The following is a 23,317-nucleotide window of genomic DNA, read 5'->3' on the forward strand; positions in this document are numbered from 1 at the left end:
TTCTCTTGTAAAGGAAGTTAAAATATGTATACTCATCCTTTACTCTTATCAGAGACTACTACATGAAAGTGTGCACTAAATACATAAGTCTCAGAAGGAATGGGACATCACAATACTCCCTCAAACTGTGCTCATTATTAATTCACAAAAAGTCTCTAAAAAGAAACGTAGAGATAATATGCATACCCCCGTCTGTTTCAAAACTAAGCACACAATTTAGTACACAATATATACAGAAACCTGTGAGAGTTTTAATGACCCACCTTTTTAAGCATTAATTACCATTTAAAATTCAGAGTAAATGCAAATTGTAAATTGTGGTTTCAACTGTACTTGGCTTCACTGGGAACATCTTAAATACACAATAACAGATTCACATAACTTCGTGTTAAAAATCATCTTAATTTTGAGTAGAAAACCATTTTTAATATTCAAATGAATGTTATAATCGTGTAGCAAAAACAAGAGCTTAAGAAGTAAAAGAGATGCTTATAGTTGTTTGTTTAAATACCAAGACTATGGAAGCAGTCCCCTATGTAAAATAAACTGGAAGCCCTCTGCTCTTTGGAATGGCTCCCCTAAAAACTCCTTAAAGAAGAAATACTTAAAAGAATGAAGAATTTTACTCTTCCTTCTTGGTTTCCTATAAAAATGATTAAATGTGCAGGCTTTAGTGTATCTCATATAATCCAATGAGGAAAGTCTCTTATCCATTAGAAAAAATAATAAACAGTATTTATCAATTAAGTTATGACCTCCCTGTACCTTCTATCCCCATCATCATGGATGAAGAGGCACCCGTGCTCCTGAAGTTATCCCTGGATATCCCAGGTACACAGGGACTCCTTCTTCCTTTTAGTCTTCTACTCCATCAACGTGGGTCAAGGTGGGGGCCATCCATTGCTCTAGGACCCACTTCCCCTTTCTTCTGTCTCAATAGATAAATTTAATGAAGGGTCCCCAAACTATCTCATAGATATCCCTCCCTTCCTCTATAACTCTCAGCCTCAGTCACTTCTCTTGAATCTACCTGGCTGATGTCTTTTTGACCTTTTTTATCTTCATGTCATTCCCTCAGTCTTCCGTGTCACTCCCTATATCTCACCATCTAATCTCTCTGATTTTTTAAAATTACATTTAATATGATTTTTTTAAATGAGGCTTTGCACATTCTCTCCCCTTTTGCCCTGTATTTATCCTTTGCAACTCTTGAAATTTGTCCACACCACTGTTTATAATCGAGGTGCACCCTGATCTGAAAGTTATTGAAAAAGTCTAAACTGTAGACATTAACGTTTATGTAGCCTGTCAGAGATTATATGTCTTAAATTGTTTTTAAATCTGAAATCAAATATATCAGAAAATAGCATTGCAAATGTGGTGCCATAGAAAGCATCTTCCCTTCACCTTTACGTAGAAAGAATTAGTAAAAGATTTACAGTTAAAAGTGGCATATTTGAAATGTATATTTACTTTCTCCTGTTCTTCGACCATCCCCATAAAATAACCGTAAATAACTAGAGATGTAAAACTATTTTTAAAGACAAGGCAAACCTCAAATTGAGGATAACTGTCACTCTGTAACTTCCAAGTATGGTCAACATTCAGTTCTTCGCTTGAATTTTCATGCTCAGTCCACCTGCACTCTACGCAATGTTTCCAACTCGGTTACCAATACAACTATCCTTTGATGTTATAGATGTTTCTTTCTTTTTCAACTCATTCGTTTGCCTTCCCACTCAGTCTAGAATCCAAGGTCCTTCATTAAAATTGCTCTCTCATGAGCAAGATTTTCCTCTTGCCCCTATCCTCTTCTATATGACTTTTTTGAATAAACCATATCTCTGGTTCAACCAGTTATCCAACCAGTCGTTGGCCGTACTAGAATATCTAAACATCGATAGAGAAAAATACAGAACCACGAAGAACAATGTCACTTCAAAGGCAAGAACGCAAATATCCAATGGGTTCCCACTGTCCATGAATGTTTATAAATGAACAATCTCATTCTGAGATAAATATTTCAATCCTCTTTCCCTTTATTTAAACCCTTTTCTACCCTGTTTGCTCTTCCTAAAGCTATTACCTCATACCTCATGCAGAAAATGAAACTCATCACAAGGGGCTCTCTCATTTCAAATCCATCACTCTGAGAGGATTATCTTCACTCAGACTTTCCCCTTTCCTGTTATAATGGACCAAATGTGTCACTTTTATCAAAGGCTTGCATCTCCATTTGGTTGTGGATTTCTTCCCCTGATAGCCTTCTCTCACCTTCACCATGAATATTATCTCTTATTCTTGTTTCTTCATGAGTCCATCTCTCTATATATTTTTTTCTCATGAGCAAACAAATATGCTCTCTTATATCCCATATTAGAACACAAGGAACTTTTTAAACTCTCATTTGTCATGCTCACAACCACCTTATTTTTCTGTATCTTTTTAGAGGAAACAAAATGTTTTTAAGAAAACCATCTATGTTTGCCATCTCCATGTTTCTACTCCTCATCCTCTCCCTAACAAAATTTAGTCAGTCACTCTCTGTCCTTTTTCAGCTTACAGAAGCCTCATGAACTGATTGACAAGTTGCAAGTATATCTCTCTGTCCTGGTGCATTTATTTTATATAACATGGAAGTGATCTCTTTCTTGATGGTTTTGTAGAATGCACCATTAAATCCATCTTCGCCTGCTGTTGTTTCTAAGATTACATCTTTGAAAATCTTTGCATTTTATCCCTGTTAATTATTGTGCTAAGTATTCCAATTCTTCTCAAATCAAACTTGATAATTGCTACTTTTCTAGAAAACCAACCACTAGGGTAAGGGGTGTGGTTGTGTATTCAGAATGATTCTCTTCAACCGTAGAAAAGGCTTACTTAGCAGGGAGATTTCAATTACCCCACTGGACATAAAAAATAAAGTCTGGACAGCTTGACATCACTGAGAGAATCAACCTCAGTGAAACCACATAGGCAGTGAAGTCCAGGGATCTCTATGATTTGTCCAAAATCTACCTAGCTGCAAAACCTCACCACTCTAGTCCCTACCATTTGGGGCTGCAGTCAGATGGCCACTTTTGGAGCAGGCAAATACATTATCATGCAAAAAGTGGGTAACCAAAAATACTTTCTGGATGAATGAATGTAGGAGCTTGGGCAATAATTCATGCCCAGCGTAAATGACCATCAGCTCTGCTATCTGCTAAGTGAGCCTCTTGGCCTGTATGACATCATCTGAAAATTGGGAATCATAAAGTGGCTTTTATTAGAGTGAAATATTCATTAAAATTAGATTGTGGTACCTGGTATTTAATGATCAAATGTTAGTTAATAATATTCTCTCTTAATATCCTTTATGACTTCTCTCCCTAAATATTTCAATTTTGATTGCCAGGTAAAATACTCCTACTTTTCAATGACCTCAGTGGGAATCAATTTATTATGCTTCATTAAATTTCTGTTTCTAATGTTCTTATAGCTTATTTCATAATTTTCTGATCACAGCCCTCTTTATAAATGAATTTATGATGTTTGAGGGCATTGTGAATGTTTTCTTCATTATTGATGCAATTATGTCTCTGAAGGTATTGTATACACTCGGCATATATTAGTTCTTGATGAAACAGTGTTTGAGTAAATGCATGGAGAGAGTTTTGGGATAATAATACATTCATAAGATTTTAGATTAGAAAAAGCTTATTTACAGAATGGGTACATTTTATTATTATACATTTATTATTTTGTTATTTAACTGATTCTATTATTGCACACAATTCATTAATATTTTTAACATTAATATTTTTGTGTATATGTTATTACATAGAGAGATGTATATATATTATGTACATAGATATAATGATCAAATATATATTGATAAATACTGCATAGATATATAGACATATAGATACAGATTGGTGGATGTATCAGTCAGGGTTCAAGCAGATGATCAGAACCAGTAGATATATATATATAGATGTAGATATGTAGATATATATATATATACACACTCACACACATACATATATTCATATATATATTTTTTAGTTACAAGCAATTGACTTAGGTAATTGTGGTAGCTACCTCAGCACATCTGAAGCCCATAGGCAGCTTGTCACAAATAGAAAATTACATCACAGACAGGCTGGAACTCACGGCTGGATCAAGCTGTCGTCCACAGACCGACTGTCTCTCTCTCTAGTTGTTGAGTTCCTCTGGAAAAGTAGATGTCCAGAACATAAACCTGTGCTACCCTCTACCCAGATCCCTGTTTCTTGCATTTAAAAAATTTTTGCCTTTCATGAAATACATATATTCACATCTAAATCAGAGCTTCCAAGTTCTAAAGTCAAAAGAATGACGGACGCCTCTGACATCTCTGACATTATGGTGAGGCTTTATTTTGGAGAGCTTCCTGCTTCCCTTCACATCCTAGCATCTGTAATGGCAATGTGGTCTCCCTGTGTGTGTGGCAAACTTCAGTGGGAGAACAACCTTGAAGAATGAACACACTGAACAGAGTGAGTCATAAAAGAATAAAATACATGCTATTTACTATTTTAGACAGCATTTTGGCAAACAATGTTAAAATCTACAAACTCGCTAAAACCCTCAGCAAAGAGAAAATATGTATCTTTGCTTCTCTTCTATTTTTTTTCCCCTGTAATTCTGCTCATTCAATTTTCTTTTCTGTTCTTTTCATTCCACTTCAAGTTTTTCATCCTAACTAGGTTGGAACATCAATAACAATAAAAATCATAGAGAACAGAAAGAACTGAAGACACTGCAAATCCAGTGACAATCTCTCTTTACTGTCATGCAACATGAATAGCTAATAGATGCAAAAAGAAAAAACAAGGAGAAAGGCCATTGCCAGTGTCATCCACTAGTTGCAGAGCTTAAAGTTTGGGAGAAACTTCAAATTCCTACAGTAAAATTGGGTAAACTCCCTGTTTCTGATATTTCTCTGTGCCAAGTCCAGATGGCCATAGCTTGCTCATTTTTACTTAATGCTTAGCATAAAGTAGACACTAGACGAGCTATATCAATCGATTAAATTCACAAATTTAAATGAATGATTAAAACAACCGTATAAGAACTTTGGTGAACAGGCCAATCTTTTTCACTAATTGCATAGACTTGTTTTTTGATAATATGCAAATGTTCTATTTACACGTGTGAATGTCTAACTAAACATTACAAACCGAAGAACCGTGAAAATATGCTGCATTAAATATTAAAAATATCCCTGGCTTAAGGTCATCCAACATGTTAAAAATGCAATGTTTGGAACTAATTGCTTGTCAGTGGTTACTGTAATCTGATTACATTTCTTAATAAGAAAGTAAAAATTGTTGATCTTAAGGAAGGATAACTGATATTGATTCTATCTTGTGCTGGCATAAACTTCTGGTAGCTGCAATGTCTTGCCAGTGTAAATGACTCAAAAATAAGCCAGTGACCCACAGGGACCTAATATGCAGAACCATTCAGCCACCCCCTAAAAATTATTTCAGACACAATATAATCACTAAGAGGCAGGTTGCTGGAATATGAAGTTAGTGGTTAGCTTGTTCAGTGTAATTTGTAATCGTTTGGAAATGCCAAGTGGCTCTTGTAAACAGAAGGCTTTACCTGTAAGATGCTTAAGGTTATATCAGCGTCTTATTCAGATGACAATGGTGAGAAAACACCTGCATTGAGGCATTTGTTGGATTAAATGCAACAGTGCTCAAGAAAGTCTGGCTAGCTAGTGGTTTGACTACAGTGATAAAAGTCATTTTGAGGCTGCTGTCTGTGACGATAAAATAGCGACTTACTTTCTTAGGCCTTGTAGAATCACATTTTATTGGTATTTTACTTTTAACAATATGGTAAGAAAATTTAATTATCTCTTCCTCTTCAAAGATTTCCATCTTAATTATCAAGTGAAGGAATTTTTGAAGTGGTGTGGTAATGCCAAAATACTTTCCACAGATCTTGTGTCTGATGATACTGATTTTTTCCGTTTATCTCCCCATAGTTAGAAACGGGCTGATAAAATATCAGTAGTCTTTCTGGTATCTCAGACACATAAATTCTTCCAACCATTATGGATGTTCTGTATTCATTTTTCATAGAAAAGTATTGTTGTCAAAAATAAAAAAAATTAACACAATCTTAATAATTGAATATATGTATATTTTGTATACTTATGTTGTCAAGTTATTTAATATAATTGTCTCAGTCTCTTCAGTTGTAACGAGAATGACTTAACTACCTATCTATGATTATTAAAGTGTATCATTATCTAAATTATAGTATGTAAAGTATATAGACACTATCGGACATAATAAGCACCATATATTTTTGTTGGAACTGTGTGTTCATAGCATTTCTATAAATCCCGATGCATACACATCATGTAAGTGAAGCCCTGAGATGCCCCTTTCTACTATACCAAACCACCAAGTTTGTTGCCATATGACAAAAGTGAAGTGGCTGCTGGTAGCACCTTTTCAGTGAGGAGAGCTAGGTCATGTTGGATGAAGACAAACAGGGATGTTTCTTCACAAAGGCTTGAAAGCATGCAGAGAATGGAGGCCGGAAGTGGAAGGAGGAGAGGGCAGTGGAACAGGTTTTTTTTTTATTTTCCTTCCTTTCCTCTTCTTTTCCTCTTTCTTTCTTTTCTTTTTCTCCTCTCTCCTTTTCCTCTCTCTCTCTCTACCACGTCCATCCTTTTTCCTTTTAATAAATCAAAGCCGTCTAAAATCATTATTTTCTCTATTTACTTTGGCAAGTCATTTCAACAGGAGTGCATTTCCAGTTCATCTTTGGATATATTTTTTTATGTTTTAAACATTTTATGAATTTCATATGCATTTCTTTTATCTTGGAACTATAATTGCTCTCTCCAGGTCAGCGTTTGGAAACCATCTGGTTTGGCAACTAACAGACGGACTATATTCCATTATCTCCAACTTTCTATCCAGTCAGACACTGCCCACATTCCACAGTTCCATCTTTAGTTTCATTGTGAATCCACATGCATAAGACCTAGTAATACCTAGAGCAGTGCCTAGTAATACGTGTGGACTTTAGCACAATTGGGTTGTAGTGATTCAGGTTATCTCTTCCTCTCATCGTGTTGTCTTCAAATATTGAGAGATCAAATAATCAATGATGACTTGGAAAAAAAGGAGCCTATGTGTATCCATTTGTTAAAAGTAATTCATGGAAAACTGTAACCCACAGAGTGACTATTCTCAATGAATTTATTTTTCTCATTCCTGTCCCCACTGCTTACGTAAGGGGCAATATGTTCTCGCTGAAACCCAGCTCTGTTTCTTCCTCTGTTGATTAAAAAAAGTTGGTTGAGTGAAGAGTAGAAGGTTAGGAAGAAATACTATCAATGGATTATAGCCATGAAATAACTGTGTACTATATGCTACAATATTTGGGAGATGGCACCAACCTGAGCCTCTTTGAAGGGAAAGGCCAGAAAATTGTGTTAACGCTTTTCATACTTTCTGTCTCCTTCCAAAAGATGTTTCAGAGGGCTGAGTATAAACAGATTAACCAAAATTTCTCAGTCTGGATGATCAGTGCATATAACGTAAATAATACCCTTAGTTTCTTTCTTTTTCTTTTTTTTTTTTTTTTGTGAGGAAGATCAGCCCTGAGCTAACATCCGTGCCAATCCTTCTCTTTTTTGCTGAGGAAGACCTGCCCTGAGCTAACATCTATTGCCAATCCCCCTCCTTTTTTTTCCCCTTTTTCTCCCCAAAGCCCCAGTAGATAGTTGTATGTCATAGTTGAACATCCTTCTAGTTGCTGTATGTGGGACGCCGCCTCAGCATGGCCAGACAAGCAGTGCGTCGGTGCGCACCCGGGATCCGAACCCGGGCCGCCAGCAGCGGAGCTCGAGCACTTAACCGCTAAGCCACGGGGCCGGCCCCTACCCTTAGTTTCTAAGTGCTGTGAGTTTTTCCTCAATCTCTCACCTGTGTTATACCATTTAATTACCATGATCACATTTTTATAATGAGATGGGTGATATTAATAATATTAATATTTCCCACATAGCTGTGCTTGATATGTCTCCTCCAAATTCTTATCAAAATGCCTGTTAAAAACACAGGTAGCAACGGAATCCAAATAGCTACAAAATGTAGGTGTCTTATTTATGTACGAATATCAGTGAGAGGGAAATACACAAACTTGCATCTATTATTAAAAGCTCTGTGGGACATATCTATTTTGGAATCAGACGTGCATTTAAAAATCGTTGGATGCATGCATGTTGGAGAAAATCCTTCATGGAAGGAAGAGGATATAACTTTTTTTTGAAATAAAAATGATGAATGGAAAGGAGACATTGGGTCTACTCTCAAGGTTGCAAAAATGAATCCATCGCTTTGTGATATAAAGTGAGATGTTAGAATGCTAATGATGTTATCTAGAGACAGTCATGAACACAGACTTTTTAAATTAAAATTAAAGCTGTAAAGAATGCCTTGGAATAATGAGAAGACGCTCATTTTAGGCCCTTGTTTGGACCCCTGAAGACTGGTGACAATGAGATTTATCATCGATTCGGGGATTGGTTACAGATGTAAAGACTTGTAGCGGATGCTTTAATAATATTGGCTGGGGCCTCTGTTGAACATACATTGGGGTGCATCTTCCTGCTCCTCCTTCCCATGTCTGTATCCCTCAATTGCTTGATGGGTTATTCAAGAATGTTCTCCCACTAACCCTTTTCCTCAGAGTCCCTTTCCCAGGGAACCCTGAGTCAAGCATATTCTAATACTTTCTTTTTTTTTTTTTATTTTTTATTTTTTTAAAGATTTTATTTATTTATTTTTCCCCCCAAAGCCCCAGTAGATAGTTGTGTGTCATAGCTGCACATCCTTCTAGTTGCTGTATGTGGGACTCGGCCTCAGCATGGCCAGAGAAGCAGTGCGTCGGTGTGAGCCCGGGATCCGAACCCGGGTCGCCAGCAGTGGAGCGCGCTCACTTAACCACCAAGCCACGGGGCCGGCCCTCTAATACTTTCTTGAGCTAAAAATTTGTCTCATTTCCTTGTGGTTCTTTACACCCACTGTATTAGTCTGCTGGGGCTGCCATAGCAAAGGACAACAGACTGGCTGCCTTAAACATTAGACATTTATTGTCTCACAGCCCTGGAGGCTGGATGTCCAAGATCAAGGTGTGGGCAGGGTGGGTTTCTCCTGCAGCCTCTCCTCTTGGTGTGCAGATGGCCATCTTCTCCCTGTGTCCTCACGTGGTCTTCCCTCTGTGTGTGTCCTCATCTCCTCTTCTCTTAAGGACGCCAATCACATTGGATTAGAACCCACCCTAATAACCTCATTTAACCTTAATTACCTCTTTAAAGGCCCTACCTTCAAACCTAGTTACATTCTGAGGTCCTAGGAGTTAGGACTTCCAACATTTGAATTGTGGCAGGACACGATTCAGCCCATACTATCTACAATGACTGAAAAAATCTTACTGATTTTCACTTTTGTATTCTAGCAGAGAAAGGACTCCAGCTCATATTTTCACACATTGTCCCCAGTCATTAACACATAAGACATGAAAAGGGAATTGTGAGATTTCAAAGCAGGACTATAAGGAGAAAATATAGCTTATGAATTATTTCCTGACAATTATTTCCTATATTATATATGTATGTATGTGTATATGCATATATTTGTATATATTTTCACATATATGCATAAAATCAATGTACATCATAAACTAAATAAGAATGTGTGCCTTTTATCATGTTAATGACATATCTAGGTTTTTGAAATTGGTATTCATCCATATATAAACATTTTGCCAATTCCTGGACTCATATATTCACTTACTCCCTGCTGAGAAGCTGTAAAATAATTTTAAGTTTAATGCCATTTGACAGAAATACTCCAAACATATGTTGTTTAAATTGGATTGGGAAGGGTGAAAATCCACCAAACTTAGTCTCATTGGAACCTAATTGAGTTAGACTCTAATTTTAGAAAATTTAATATATTAAAGAATTGTTTCTCAAAATGTTTTCAGATGTTAATAGATGATACCAGAAAAAAATAGAAATGTTTTGTAATTAAATAGGTCTGGGAAACACTGATTCGAGCTGTGACTATCAGCAGACATGTTTATTTACTCTCAAGCTTCCAGATTTATTGCCCCGTATGCATTATGACTCTTCAAGGATGGGATATGGAGTGTCGTGTTTTCTCAGCATATTTGTCTATGAGACCTTTTGTTTCCCCCCGATGTACCTTCTAGGTTCTGTGGAGTCCATTTTGGAAAGTCTCGTACTGTAGATTCTCTTTGTGCATTGCATGGTACCAGCTCACCAAATGCTGGCTTGCAAGAATGATAAAATGACAAAGGCATTCAGCTCACCAGCAGAACTCTTCTGTAAGTGGTTATTCAACTTATGCACATCCTCCTTCCATGACTGTGCTTCACGCATTCCCAGGGGAGCCCCCTCCCTAACTGTGTGCACGCCAACTGCCAACTTGCCCTAGTGGTATGTACTGGAACCATGTTTCCTGACCTCTTGAGCTAGTTAGATTGTCATGTCAATCAAGGTTCAGAGAATTGACTGTGTGCTGTGTTTCCTGAAATACAAGACATCAAAGAAGAATGAAATCCATCTCACTCTCAGGAGTCAATAGCTTATTTGGGGGATGCAAAATATAGTCAATGTTCCTTAATTAGCCAAGAGGAGAACCAATGATACATACCAATTTTGCATTATGACACTAAGAAAAAAATCAAATATGTGTAACATAAATTATCTCATTTGTACTGATCAGGACCAGAATTGGAATAAGTGTACATAATTGATCTACTGGAAACCACTTACATTATACTTGCTTTGTGAGGATAAATTTAGATTTTTATGGAAGACTGCTAAACATGCATACTTCCTCTGATTAATCTGAACTTCTATACCTGAAATTAGTCTAATCAAAGAAAAATCATCTTGGTATAGCAAATATAAATGCCTTATCTTCTAATTTCAAACATAATTGTCTCCCTGCCTGCATACTGATATGAAGTTAATCAAACTGAGAAATCTGCAAGAGTTTATGTCCCTATAAATATTAACAATGTATACTTGATGTTTTATCTTTCAGAAATAAATTTCATAAATATCTACTTCTTGCTGTATAGCTGTCAATGGACAGTTCTTTTTCTTTCATTGCGAATATCTTCCATTTTACACCTATCATATTTGACACATTTTGTTTACCCAACAAAAAGATAGTTATTCATAAAGAATAGGGAATACAATATTGTAGGTAATTAAAAATGAAAAATATAGACATAACATGTAACCACTTTTTGGAGCCACATTTCTAAACGCATTTTAGTCTTAAATCTATAAACTTTCTTGAACACTCAAATCGGAAAATCAATCTATACTTTTGTCCTATGTCTTGTGTGTCAAATGGAAGATTAAAGTAGTTGGAGTGGAGAAAACTTGGCATTTTCACAGTTAGAAAAGCGTAATAAAAATCTCCTAATGAATTTGTGGTGTACTATTCTTTAAATGATGAATACCATTAAATTGCAAAAGGATTTAGCTCCTTAAGTCAAATTTTGTTGTCATCAGTTTTACCATTCATACTCAAACTTGAAGTCCTTTCCACTTCTTGGTCACCAAGAAACAGATAATATTAGAATGTTACTAAATATCTAATTTTGGTTTGCTGAGATAACTTGGTTTTCAAGAATTTTTAAGCCACGAACAATAAATCCAGGTGCTCAGAGATACAAGCTACATGTTCTTTTCAAGAAACAACCTCCGAAGATTTTTAAAGGACATGACATGAAGATATTTTCTGAAATTATTCAACCCATATTTAACATGTGCACATAAATGCACAAGCAGAAACTTGTCTTCACAAATGGTAGAGTCCACTGTCAGGACAGCTATGGTTTCCTCAAGGGCAATTTCAAGCTGAATTAGAGAATGACAGTTTTTATATTTCAATATTAAGATGATCTATTTACGTTAAGATTATTGAACAAATGTTACTTCATAACTTTATGTATTTCATGGCTTATAAATTCATTATCTATTCAAGACCTCTATTGATTAATATGTCATTAATTTATCCTCTCTTTCATCAATGGCCCTGATAGACTCTCAAATTTCAGTTTTTCCACTTTCAAATCTATCCTAGCTCTCAATGTCATGGCAACCGCCGTTCAAACGTTTCTTAAATATGATCTTTACCACACTGCTTTCTTAAAATCGTCAGTAGATAAAATTCTTACCATAATGTATATTTGTGTGTGTTTACATGAGTAACAGTGTTATCATTAAATCTCTGTCTGTAGAAATCTTAATTTAGATAGCTATCACTCTCTCCATCTATATTTGCATCTATGTCTATCCATATTGATCTAATCTATATCTGAGGTGAGACGATAAACAACCAAACTGTTTATAGGTGGTTAAAAATCTTAGAGTAGGGAAAGACTTTTATTTTTTCTTTATAATTGCCTGAGTTTTATGTTTATGTCAAAAAGGTATATATTATTTTGTAAATAAGAAAGGAAAGGAAAATATCCATTTAAAATGTGATATTAATGCTATAGTAGTGATTATCCATAAAACGTAGGAAATATACGTTCTGTTATAATGGTCTACAAATAAGACATGGTCTACAGCCATTTTATAAATAAGATCTCTTGACTTTAAATCAAGAGTCTGGAGTAAGGAATGATGACTTCATATGAATGAGTAATATTTGTAGGAGTTTATAACATAATATTGTGGTTTTATTTCCAGGAAATAAGAAAAATATATTTACATTCAAAAGCATTTTTTTTTTCATGAACTAGAAAGTATGTAGGACAGTGTTTTTTTATATAAGTATCTGGACAGATAAATCAAAACAGCTAAAATTTTTAAACCTAATCATATACCACTTTACTCTGCTAGGCAATGGTATATATAATTGAATTGCTTTCATTTTCTTATTATAGCACATGACTCAAAATCATATTCATAATTATTACATTATCGTATGTAATTTTTAGAATTTTTGTATGTAATTTTTAGATGTATGTGATTTAATTATTCATGCTTAGCTAAGTGTAGCTTGTGAGGTACTGGTTTCATGGGGCCATGGTTTGTCTTTGATATCAGACTTTTGTTGCTATTTTTCATGTCCCAATTTTTTCCTATATAGTCACTTCCTTTGCATAAACTCGTATAAAGTACTACTTATGAAGCTGCATAAATGGACTGCATACGAAGTCCATTTGACTCTATCTTTGATTTTCTCTCTCTCTCTCTTTTCTAAGACTCTTGACTCAATTTAATTCAATTAAGTTTTGGTAAAGATGATTTAAAAAAACATGTGAGCTGCTAAAAGTAGTCACATAAAAGATTTATTTGAAAAGCTCCGTTCCTCACCAATATCCTAGCTAACTAAATGTAATTGTTTCCATAATCACCATAGCTTTTCTTCTCTTTGCCTCAGTGTTACTAATATAGTTTTACTACCATTAAAAATGAAATATCAGGACAATTTGTTGCCTTCTTGCTGATTAATGAAAATTTTGTTCCCTTAGTGACCCTTCTTCCTCCTCTCTCGACACATTTATAGTAGTATCAACACTTTTAGCTACCTTTTGGTTACATTTGTGATCCATAAACGTGAATAGAAATAAGGAGTGTAATTGAACTTGTATCCTGTTGCATGAACCACTGACGACATCTCCTAATTTCTAGTCCGTTATTATTTCTGCCCCTTGTACCTCTCATTTAATGCATGAGAGTCTATGACTAGCGCATTTCTTAGTTCACGAAAAACATAATAAAATGGCTGTTATGCTCTATGATTTCAACTTGGTGAAAACTTTGGAAATATAGTTTGAAAGCAAATCATTTGTGTTGACGGGATTCTAGCTTAAGCTATGTTATCAGATTCCTCTAACTTATAATAGATTCTTATATATTGTTATGCATCTTAACCAGCTGCTGGTGTCACTGAAAACTCATTAGGATGCAGAATAGTTATCACATAGGCTTTGCCTTGTCTCCAATAACCCTGAGCCAACATGTCTCTTCAGCACCATATTGGAAGCCACTGTATTTTTAAGTGAACGTAGAACTGGACATTTCCCAGTATAAACTCAGTTTAGTAATCAAATGTTAATTTGGATTTGCAATATATATTTAAGTAACTGTTGACATTATTTAATTTTTTGAATTTTCTTGAATTTCAGGACTTTAAAAGTTATTTAAACTTACAGGAATGTATGAAGGACTCTCATACATTTACATAGAAACCACATGATTATGGTACTCTCCTTGAAAACAGCTTATTTCTATAGAGTATTTGATCAATACTTGTTTTTTGAAAGACAGAGCAAAAGAGAAATAAATAAAGAAGACTTCAGTGAGTGTTTAATTAATGGTTATAAGAAAAAGAATCTTAAATAGTAAATGTTCTTGTTTTCATGAGTACATAAATCTTATGAAAAATAATATAATACATAAAATGTAATTTTTAACATTTTGGACAGAAATGTGTAGAGTATATATATGTGTGTATATATAGATATATATTATATGTATATTTCTGTGTGTATATTCCTGTCCAATATTTCTGTGTGTATATGCCTGTCCAAAATGATAAAAATTACACAGTATGTATTATGTATATCTACATACACCATATTATGTATACATAATATATACATATATATATACGCACTCATTTATATATATATACACACACACAGGAATATATATATGTGATATGTACATTCCTGTATGTATGTATATATTCCTGTGTGTATATATACTATATAATATTATTGACTATATATTAATAAAATATAAATATTAATATTATTGATTTATTATTAACATATAATATATCCATTCCTATATATACACACATTATGTGTGTGTATATATATAACATGTACATATATAATATATAGTATTCATTGATATACATAATATATACATATGTGTTAGTATATATATATAATATGTACATTCCTCTGTGTGTGTGTATATATAGAGGAATGTACGTATTATATTTTTTAAATATATACACACACAAACATATATAATCTGTTCCTTTTAATTTTTTTCAGTGTGCTCACCACTTACAGAAATGCTAGAGACAGTCATTCTAAAATTTTCTCAATATTTGACTTAGTCAGAAAAATGGAGAATATTTAAATACAAGTATTAACTCAATCATTTAAGCAGAAACTGCTCCAACTTCATCCAAAAGTAACTTTCTTAGTATCACTTTCTTTTTCATTCCAGGAAGATAGATTTATTAACACCATGATGTTTTCCTGGAAATTATGACCTATTATTTTACCTGTTATTAGGAAATAGGTAAATTCAGTTGAAAAGTTAGCAGACATACTTATTAGATATCCGTAGATGGCAGTTGACTTACTCTGTATGAACTTCATTTTTCTCATGTTTTTTCCTAGATTTATTACAGAATAAAAACAAAATAGAAGGGAAATTTGATACTAAATTAAAAAGACAATTTTGATTTTTCACAATTGATGCAAGAAACAGAGTTCACTTAGCACCAAGAGAACTAGAGACAGTGAGAGAGAAGAGAGCAAGAGAGAACCTATAAAAGCCAATTTTAGGGCAGGCCCCATGGCATAGCGGTTGGGTGCGCTCACTCTGCTGCTGGCGGCCTGAGTTCGGATCCTGGGCGTGCACCGATGCACCACTTGTCTGGCCGTGCTGTGGTGGCATCCCGCATAAAGTGGAGGAAGATGGGCACAGATGTTAGCTCAGGGCTGATCTTCCTCACAAAAAAAAAATAATTATAAAAAAAAAGCCAATTTTATAGGTTTCAATGTAGAAGTTTTTCAACACGTATTTTTCCCTTCTTTATTTCCAATCCTGAAAAACAATTATATCTTTGAAATGACTTCTAAACTAAGAGATGTTAAAAATTAGATTCCAGGAAAAGTAAAACAAGAACGCTAACATTTGAAATATCAAGTATCTAGTTTTCTCATTTTAGTCCTTTTTTTTGGTTGGTTGACTGATTTTCTCTTTATTAGGACCCTGGAAAGAGATTGTTCACTCTGGAGATAATAAATTACCAAGAAAAAGAGCCTGTCACTTTCTTTTATACTGGTCATTGAGGGGCTCTGATTCTGTGTTACTGCTGAAAGGATTATAGAGTTGGGGAGCTTTTATTAATTTCATTGTCAAATTGCTTTCTCTGTAGGCCACTTGCAAAGCACTTAACAGAAAGAGCTAAATTGTGGGAGATGGCCAAATGAACTTTGACAGAGTCTCATTTGCTCTTGAACCGGACAAGCAGTTAATGGTTGGGAAAAAAGAGACGCTGAAAGGAAACATTTGCTAATAGACAGTGGAACATGTCTAAATGGGATATTTTGTAATTAAATGTCTTTGGTTTGTTGGAGTAGAGAGCTAATGTCTCTGGAAGCTTGACCTCAGAATGGATCACTTAGCCTTACACCATAAAATATTTATTTAATTCCAATGTTTAAGGAGAAAATATGAATTTCCTGACACATGCTAAAACTGGCCTTCAACAAATTAGTGGCAAAGACACAACCTGTTCACACTTCATAAACTTGTGAAAACAGTATTGCTTGTACATTTATACGTAGTTAATTGCAGTATTATATATTTATACTGATTTTTCCAAGAGGCTGCCTGAAACACTAAGACATTGTTTTTGCTAAGTTTTGCACCCACACCCAAGGTCATTCTCTTATGAAGCCTTTTTCCAAGGCTCTGAGAGACCCGCAGATCACATAGAAACTTCTACGGAGTATCTATAAGAGTATTGTATTAACTGTAATCATCTTTGCATGAGTATTCATTCGGTAGGCTACCATATAGTTAAGACACACACTGAGTGAGCAACATGGAAGGTTCTAGTAAATAACTGTTGAATAAATGCCTGGGACTTGCTGACCACTCAAGATAAGCAAATGTTCAGTTTCAAAAATAAGGCTTATCGCGACTTAAATAAAAACGGTTCCCATTGTTTTTCAATTATAATTACCTGAAGAAGCTTCTATGATTGAAAGAAAGATCTAATGTACAGCAGGGTGACTATAATTAACAGTACTGCATGCATACCTGTAATTTGCTGAAAAAGTAGATCTTATGTGAAGTGATGGATGTATTATTTGGCTTGATTGTGGTGATCGTCTCACAATGTATAAGTCTATCAAATCATCACATTGTACACCTTAAATGTATACAATTTTATCTGTCAGTTATACCTCAATAAAGCTGGGAGGAGAAATAAGAAAAAAGAAAGAAGTCTGGATTTTTTTTAAACTAATGTCGTACAATTATTGCTAACATATTCAGGGGACAGCCACAGTAATTTATGAGTCAAAAAAATGTAAATATGAGTAGAAGGATTAAATCAAGGACTTGAATAACTACACAAAAACCCTGCTGAGCATGGGACAGAAAATTGAATTTAATCTCTTGAATAGTAATTTTAATTCTACTAAAACATAGGCAGGACTTTAAAACACGGTTGGGGTAAAGGCCTCTGAATTGTGATGAATGGATGAAAGAAAGAAAATTCCAAAGACGATGGGAAGACATGTCATTCAAAGTATTTGCTCTGTGAATTTACCTCTTATTGAGTGAAAGCGAAGTTTACACAATTGGTATTAAATAAAACGATGAGATAAACGGTGATGAGAAGTTTACCAGTGAGACAGGCCAATAAAATAGTTTTAAGGATTTTAAATGAAGTAGTTGCAGTTTGAATAATCAAATCCACCTCAGACACCATATGGTTAAAAATGGCAGGGGTTTTGAACCATTTAAAAAAACTTACTTCTAAAAATTAGGGCCGGCCCCGTGGCTTAGCAGTTAAGTGCACGCGCTCCGCTGCTGGCAGACCAGGTTCCGATCCGGGGCGTGCACTGACGCACCGATTCTCCGGCCATGCTGAGGCCGCGTCCCACTTACAGCAACTAGAAAGATGTGCAACTATGACATACAACTATCTACTGGGGCTTTGGGGGAAAAAATAAATAAATAAAGATTATTTCTTGGGTCGACAATATATCTAATCCTAGAGAAGAGGTATCTATTGTACCTGGAGTCAGTTTATAGCAATGTCGGTTGGTGAACTCTTAAAGATTAACAAGAAGTTAAGAAGCAGACAGGAGATGGATTTGTCAAAAAATAAATGAAAACGTTTGTTATTTTAATAAGAAACACCCTTACAGGCAAATTGAAAGTGGGTGTACAAGTAACACATGAATCTGGCTCTGTCCACATAACACTATCTAAGTAAATCAGCAAAGCTTCGTTATTTGTTGTTAGGTTCTGTTGTTTTTGCTGCATTTCTCCTGTGCCCTGTTGCATTCTATCATTAGGCTCTTGGTTTCATTTTGATTGGGTGAGAGCTCAGAGATATGGGAGTGCGAGGTACAAGTGCTTACATGGGCTTTACCAGCAAAATATATTTAGGGACTAAAACAGCCAGCCTATAGACACCAAAATGAAATTCTGAATTTTCTTTTTTAAAAGTAGTTTTAATGTGATGTGGAGCAAACACTAGTTAAACCATGTGTAATGTGAAATTTCAAAGTGTTATTGTGGATTTCCATTTTAAGAGGATCAGACCAATTGAACAAATGGTGTTGAGACAATAGGTATCTGTTCAGAAAAGGGAATTCAGGCCAGGACTCGCAAATAACTAAGGAGGCACCAACAGCAACAAGGATACACGGTGACATGGTAGAAAATTCTCTTCTATTCCAATTAATGACTTAAAATGTTCTTGTTTTCCTTGAATAGAAATATACATGCTTTGAAATATTTTGTCTCATTGAGAAAAACTTTATGAAGCAAAGAACTCTGCAACACCATCACTCGCCTCAAGGAATGCATAGTCTATTTAGGAAAGAAACTAGAAAATTATATTATAAAAAATTTTAAAGGAAATAAAGAATGCATTCCTAATACAAAGGATGAACATACTGCTAGCAGGCAAAAAGTAAATCAGAAGAAAATATTTGGGTTAAGTAGGGAAGGATAGATAGTCGGTTCTCAGCCAGAAATGTGGGTGTGTGGTTGGCATCAAAGTATCTTTATAAGGAAAAGAACCATACACAATTTTGTTCTTTATTCCCTGTGGATTGCTAAAAATATTTAAGCAGGAAATGATATGATAGTGTTTGCTCATGTAAATTGTGATGGAAAGCAGCTGTAGGCATGATGTGTGCTGTATTGCTAAGCTTACCTGTGATTGTGGACGTCTTCTCTTCTTACAATACAGTCATGCATCACTCAACTATGGGGTATGGGGACAGGGTCTGAGAAATGTGCCATTATGTGACGTCGTCATTGTATGAACATCATAGAGTGATTTTGCCGTTGTGTGAACATCATAGAGTGTACTTACACAAATCTAGATGGTATAGCCTACTACTCACCTAGCCTATATGGCACTAATCTTATGGGTATATGTGGTCCATCATGGATCAAAAGGTCGAGATATGGTGCAGGACTCTATTTACTTTTGATAAGATATGGCAAAGGCATGGCATTTCATTTGAGAGGAAACATAGCATGAGGAAGTCGCTAGGATTCTGGTTTCCATTTCTGGCTCTCTCACTTCCTTGCTGTGAAAACCTGACACACTAAGCTTTTCTGAAACTTTGGCCACTGTTTGTCTGTCGGGGACACTAACACCACATGCCTAGTGGGATCCTGGGGGTATTGCCTGAGATATATGGTGTTAAGGATATGGCTGATGCAGTTTTTTCCCTTTTGGGGGGCTTGTTTTTATTTGGTGTCCTCCTGCCTTCCTTTTGGTGCTTTTGGCTGATGCTGGAAGTACTTTCTGTAGCCCTTATGGTCCCGGGACCTGGTTATCTGTTAGCATTCATACTCCTACAGTGACAACCACAATGTACCTGTCTCACTATCTTCTCACCTTCTCTTTATGACTCACTAGAAATAGCACAATACTCTATACACAAGATAAGGCAGGATAAGTCAATGATATACTATAAACTGTATTTCATATATAGTGTTATCTATAACTACATCTATTATATATATAGCTATGTGTTACATGAACAGAAAATATATATAAATATTTATTTATAAATTGCATAAATTATATAAACATGCACAGGTGTATTTGTTCATTCAAGTGCATTTAATCATATGTGGCTTGTAATTATGATTAATTAAACATTAGTATATATAAGGACAGTTATATATTGTTTTATATTATGTATTGATAACATATGTGCAACCATATACCCATTTATAATGATATATTATTTATAAATATGTAATATAATTTGTATATGAATTACTTTAAATATTTATAAATAATTATTTTAAGAACCCATAAAATTACATTTATGTTATATGGTATATTTTAACATTTATTATAGTATCTTACATATGTGCAATGTAAAATATATGGTATAATATGTACCATATCAAATATCATAATGTATGTTGGTTACACATTATATAAGATAAAATTATGTCAAACATGAAATCTATTAATGAAAAGAATAAACATAATTTTAACTATTTACAAATAGCATCACATAAGTATATATGTATTTATATATAATATATGAGACTATAGGTCTCAATAGTTATACAATTCACAGATAATACACACAGACACACATGTCTAGGTGTGTTCCCAAGGTAAGCAGCTATGACAAATAGGAATGGTGAATGGGGTCGATCAGAAACTGTATATCCAGAACCCTAATGTAATGGGTTACTCCTACAAGAACACAGGCAGTTGCTACCTAATGTAATATGGTCTTGGTGGGAGAATTCTAAGGCGCTATGGGAAGATATGAGTCCTTTTCATGTAGCCCACTTAAGTTCCCATGATATTGCAGCAGACAGGATGGACTCACAACATTGAGGACTAATCGTAAAGACATTAGGAAGAATCAGACGTGGGAGGACCAGAGAAGAAAGAGCACAAGTGTGCATAATTGTGAGAACCTAATGAGGGAAGACAGGTGACAGGAAACAGCAGCAGACATACACTGCCTGGCCATTTGTCTCTCTTAGTATTTTTCATTCTGACCCCTATAAGAAGTCCTCTCCCCTGCTCTAACTTCTAGCCAGCACATGCAACACACTTTTCAACGTCTTTCCACGATTTATATTTTCATATCCACAAAGAAGAATTTCAAAGTCAGGAAAAGTGGGCCCAACATCCCTTATGTGAATCCTTAAATATGTTTTAGAATTCAAAACAATTTTGAATTTCAAATAATTAATACACCATACATAGTAAAAAGGATTTTCTTTGAAAAACTCAGTAGCACAATACTGATGACAGAAATGGCTACTGTTTTCCAGAATCCGTAGTTGCCAAAAGATATGTCATTGCCATTATCGATGATGAGATTTTTACTGCATGATAACTATTTCTGAAGAATTCAATAGCAGCGGGTGTCGCCCTGACTCTGATTACTAAAACTCGTCTCTCTTGAAAGCACCACCTCTTCCTGCTGGTCTCGTGAGTGAGTTAAAGAAACTCTGAATCTTTTTGTGGTGGAAAAGAATTGCTCCTCCATATATCACAAATTAAGCGAAATGTCTTTAAATTGGCACGTGTATGTTTGCTGTGTATGATTTTCACTTTAATAACCACAAAATTGTCCTCATAGTTTTCAATTCAGGACCAATAAAAACGGCACGCACACGCATACAAAACTATTGTCATCACAGAAACTCAAGGAATTATAGTCCTGTCAACTAAAGACAATTTATTAGGGAGTTTTGACCCATTCATATGTAGAGGCAATATCAAACCTTGAAAAGCATTTGACACTTCACTATAAAATGCTGTAATAACTAGTTATTTTGAAATTGATTTTCAATGAAGAAAATATGAAATACACATATTTTACATATATTTACATATATATGAATACATATATATGACAGATATAATTGTTTTTCACCTAAAAACTACAAGTAGCTCTTGACTTATTTGACTTAAATAGCTGTCCCAGCAACACTAATATTATTAGTGGTAAATAAATTAGTGGTAAGGATCTTGGGAATTAGTGGATGTTAGTAGAGTTCTATGTTTGGGTGAGTATTTTTGGTGAAACGTTGATCAATGATCTCAGGTTTGTTATTACAAACGTCTCTGGACTTCAGAATTTCAAGCAACATGGTAAATCCCCATGTAGGGCATACATTATACAATATATCTAAAAATACATGTATATATATTTGATAGAGAAAACATTTTCTTGCAGAGTATCTAGAGAGGTTAGTGTTCTGCTGGACATTTTAAAGAAAATTTACATAAATGAATCCCTGAGGTCATGAAATGATGTATCTGTGAACATAATCCAATCCACTAATATTTAGTAACCACCTCCCCTGTTATTTAGCCTGGTTGCAGCTACAGAGATATAATTACTGTTTTTGAGGAATTCATTCACTAGCAATATCACAGAGTATCTAAAGGAAACCCTCTTGCAAATGGAAGGGGTATTTCTGCTTACGAGCAAACCTGGGAAGTGTCGTGAAATTGCTTATGAACTTCATTCTGTGCTGGTCAGATTTGATTTCCTTCCATCTCTCCAAAAGGAAATCGACAACATCCATTTTTTAAGCCCTACGTGTCAGTACATAGGTTCTCTGTTCTGAAATCTAAAGAGATCTTGTACTTTCACTCTTGTCTCTTAAGCCTCCTTTTGCAACACATTATTTGAACCTCTTAATGGATTTTTCTGAGCACACATTTTTGGATTTAATTAAACTGGTCACCACTTTTCCTGTCACCCAACCCTCTGCTACTTATTTAACCCAGACCCAGAATGAATGGGGTCCTTACCTTAATCCTTTCATTCCGAATCCTGTGCCGCCTCTAAATCTTGTTTCTTTCAGCTGACTCTCTACGGCCTGGCCTTCTGGTGAGCTTAGTTATCGTGTCTTGGGGATCTTGCTTGCTTCATTCTCTGGGCATCTGCAGACCTCTCTGGAGAAGCTCTAGTCCTCAGAGAACTGCCTCCTCCTCCTCCAGTGGCCAGGAGGTGGCGCGAGCACATGGTGTGTTTGACACAGACAGTGTTTGGGCTCCGAGCCATTCCTGGCCTGAGCTTCCTAGCTCTGCTGCTGTGTCAAATTTCAAAATCTGCGCCAAGAGGAAGATGCAAATTAGAACTAGGAATCTTCTGTCTGGGAAACACTGACCCTCCTGGTTCACCTAGGGGTAAGAGACCCTCTATGTTTCCCTGATCAAGAACCTTCGTGGCTCAGAAGACATATGCTGTA

General features: G+C 35.1%; 1 long non-coding RNA gene across 4 annotated transcripts in view; it reads right to left on the reverse strand.

Moving 5' to 3' along the window:
• Window positions 1–23,045, reverse strand: part of LOC147912030 (uncharacterized) — a 49,828-nt gene extending 26,783 nt beyond the window's left edge. For all 4 annotated transcript variants that reach the window (XR_015550402.1, XR_015550400.1, XR_015550403.1 and 1 more), the window contains exon 1: window positions 22,878–23,045. This is a non-coding gene — a long non-coding RNA (uncharacterized LOC147912030). The remainder of the gene's footprint in view (window positions 1–22,877) is intronic.
• Window positions 23,046–23,317: the final 272 nt, after the last annotated feature.

Source organism: Ceratotherium simum, chromosome X, assembly GCF_057802395.1.
Source record: "Ceratotherium simum simum isolate JZ-2026a chromosome X, ASM5780239v1, whole genome shotgun sequence".
NCBI classification, from domain to species: domain Eukaryota; kingdom Metazoa; phylum Chordata; class Mammalia; order Perissodactyla; family Rhinocerotidae; genus Ceratotherium; species Ceratotherium simum.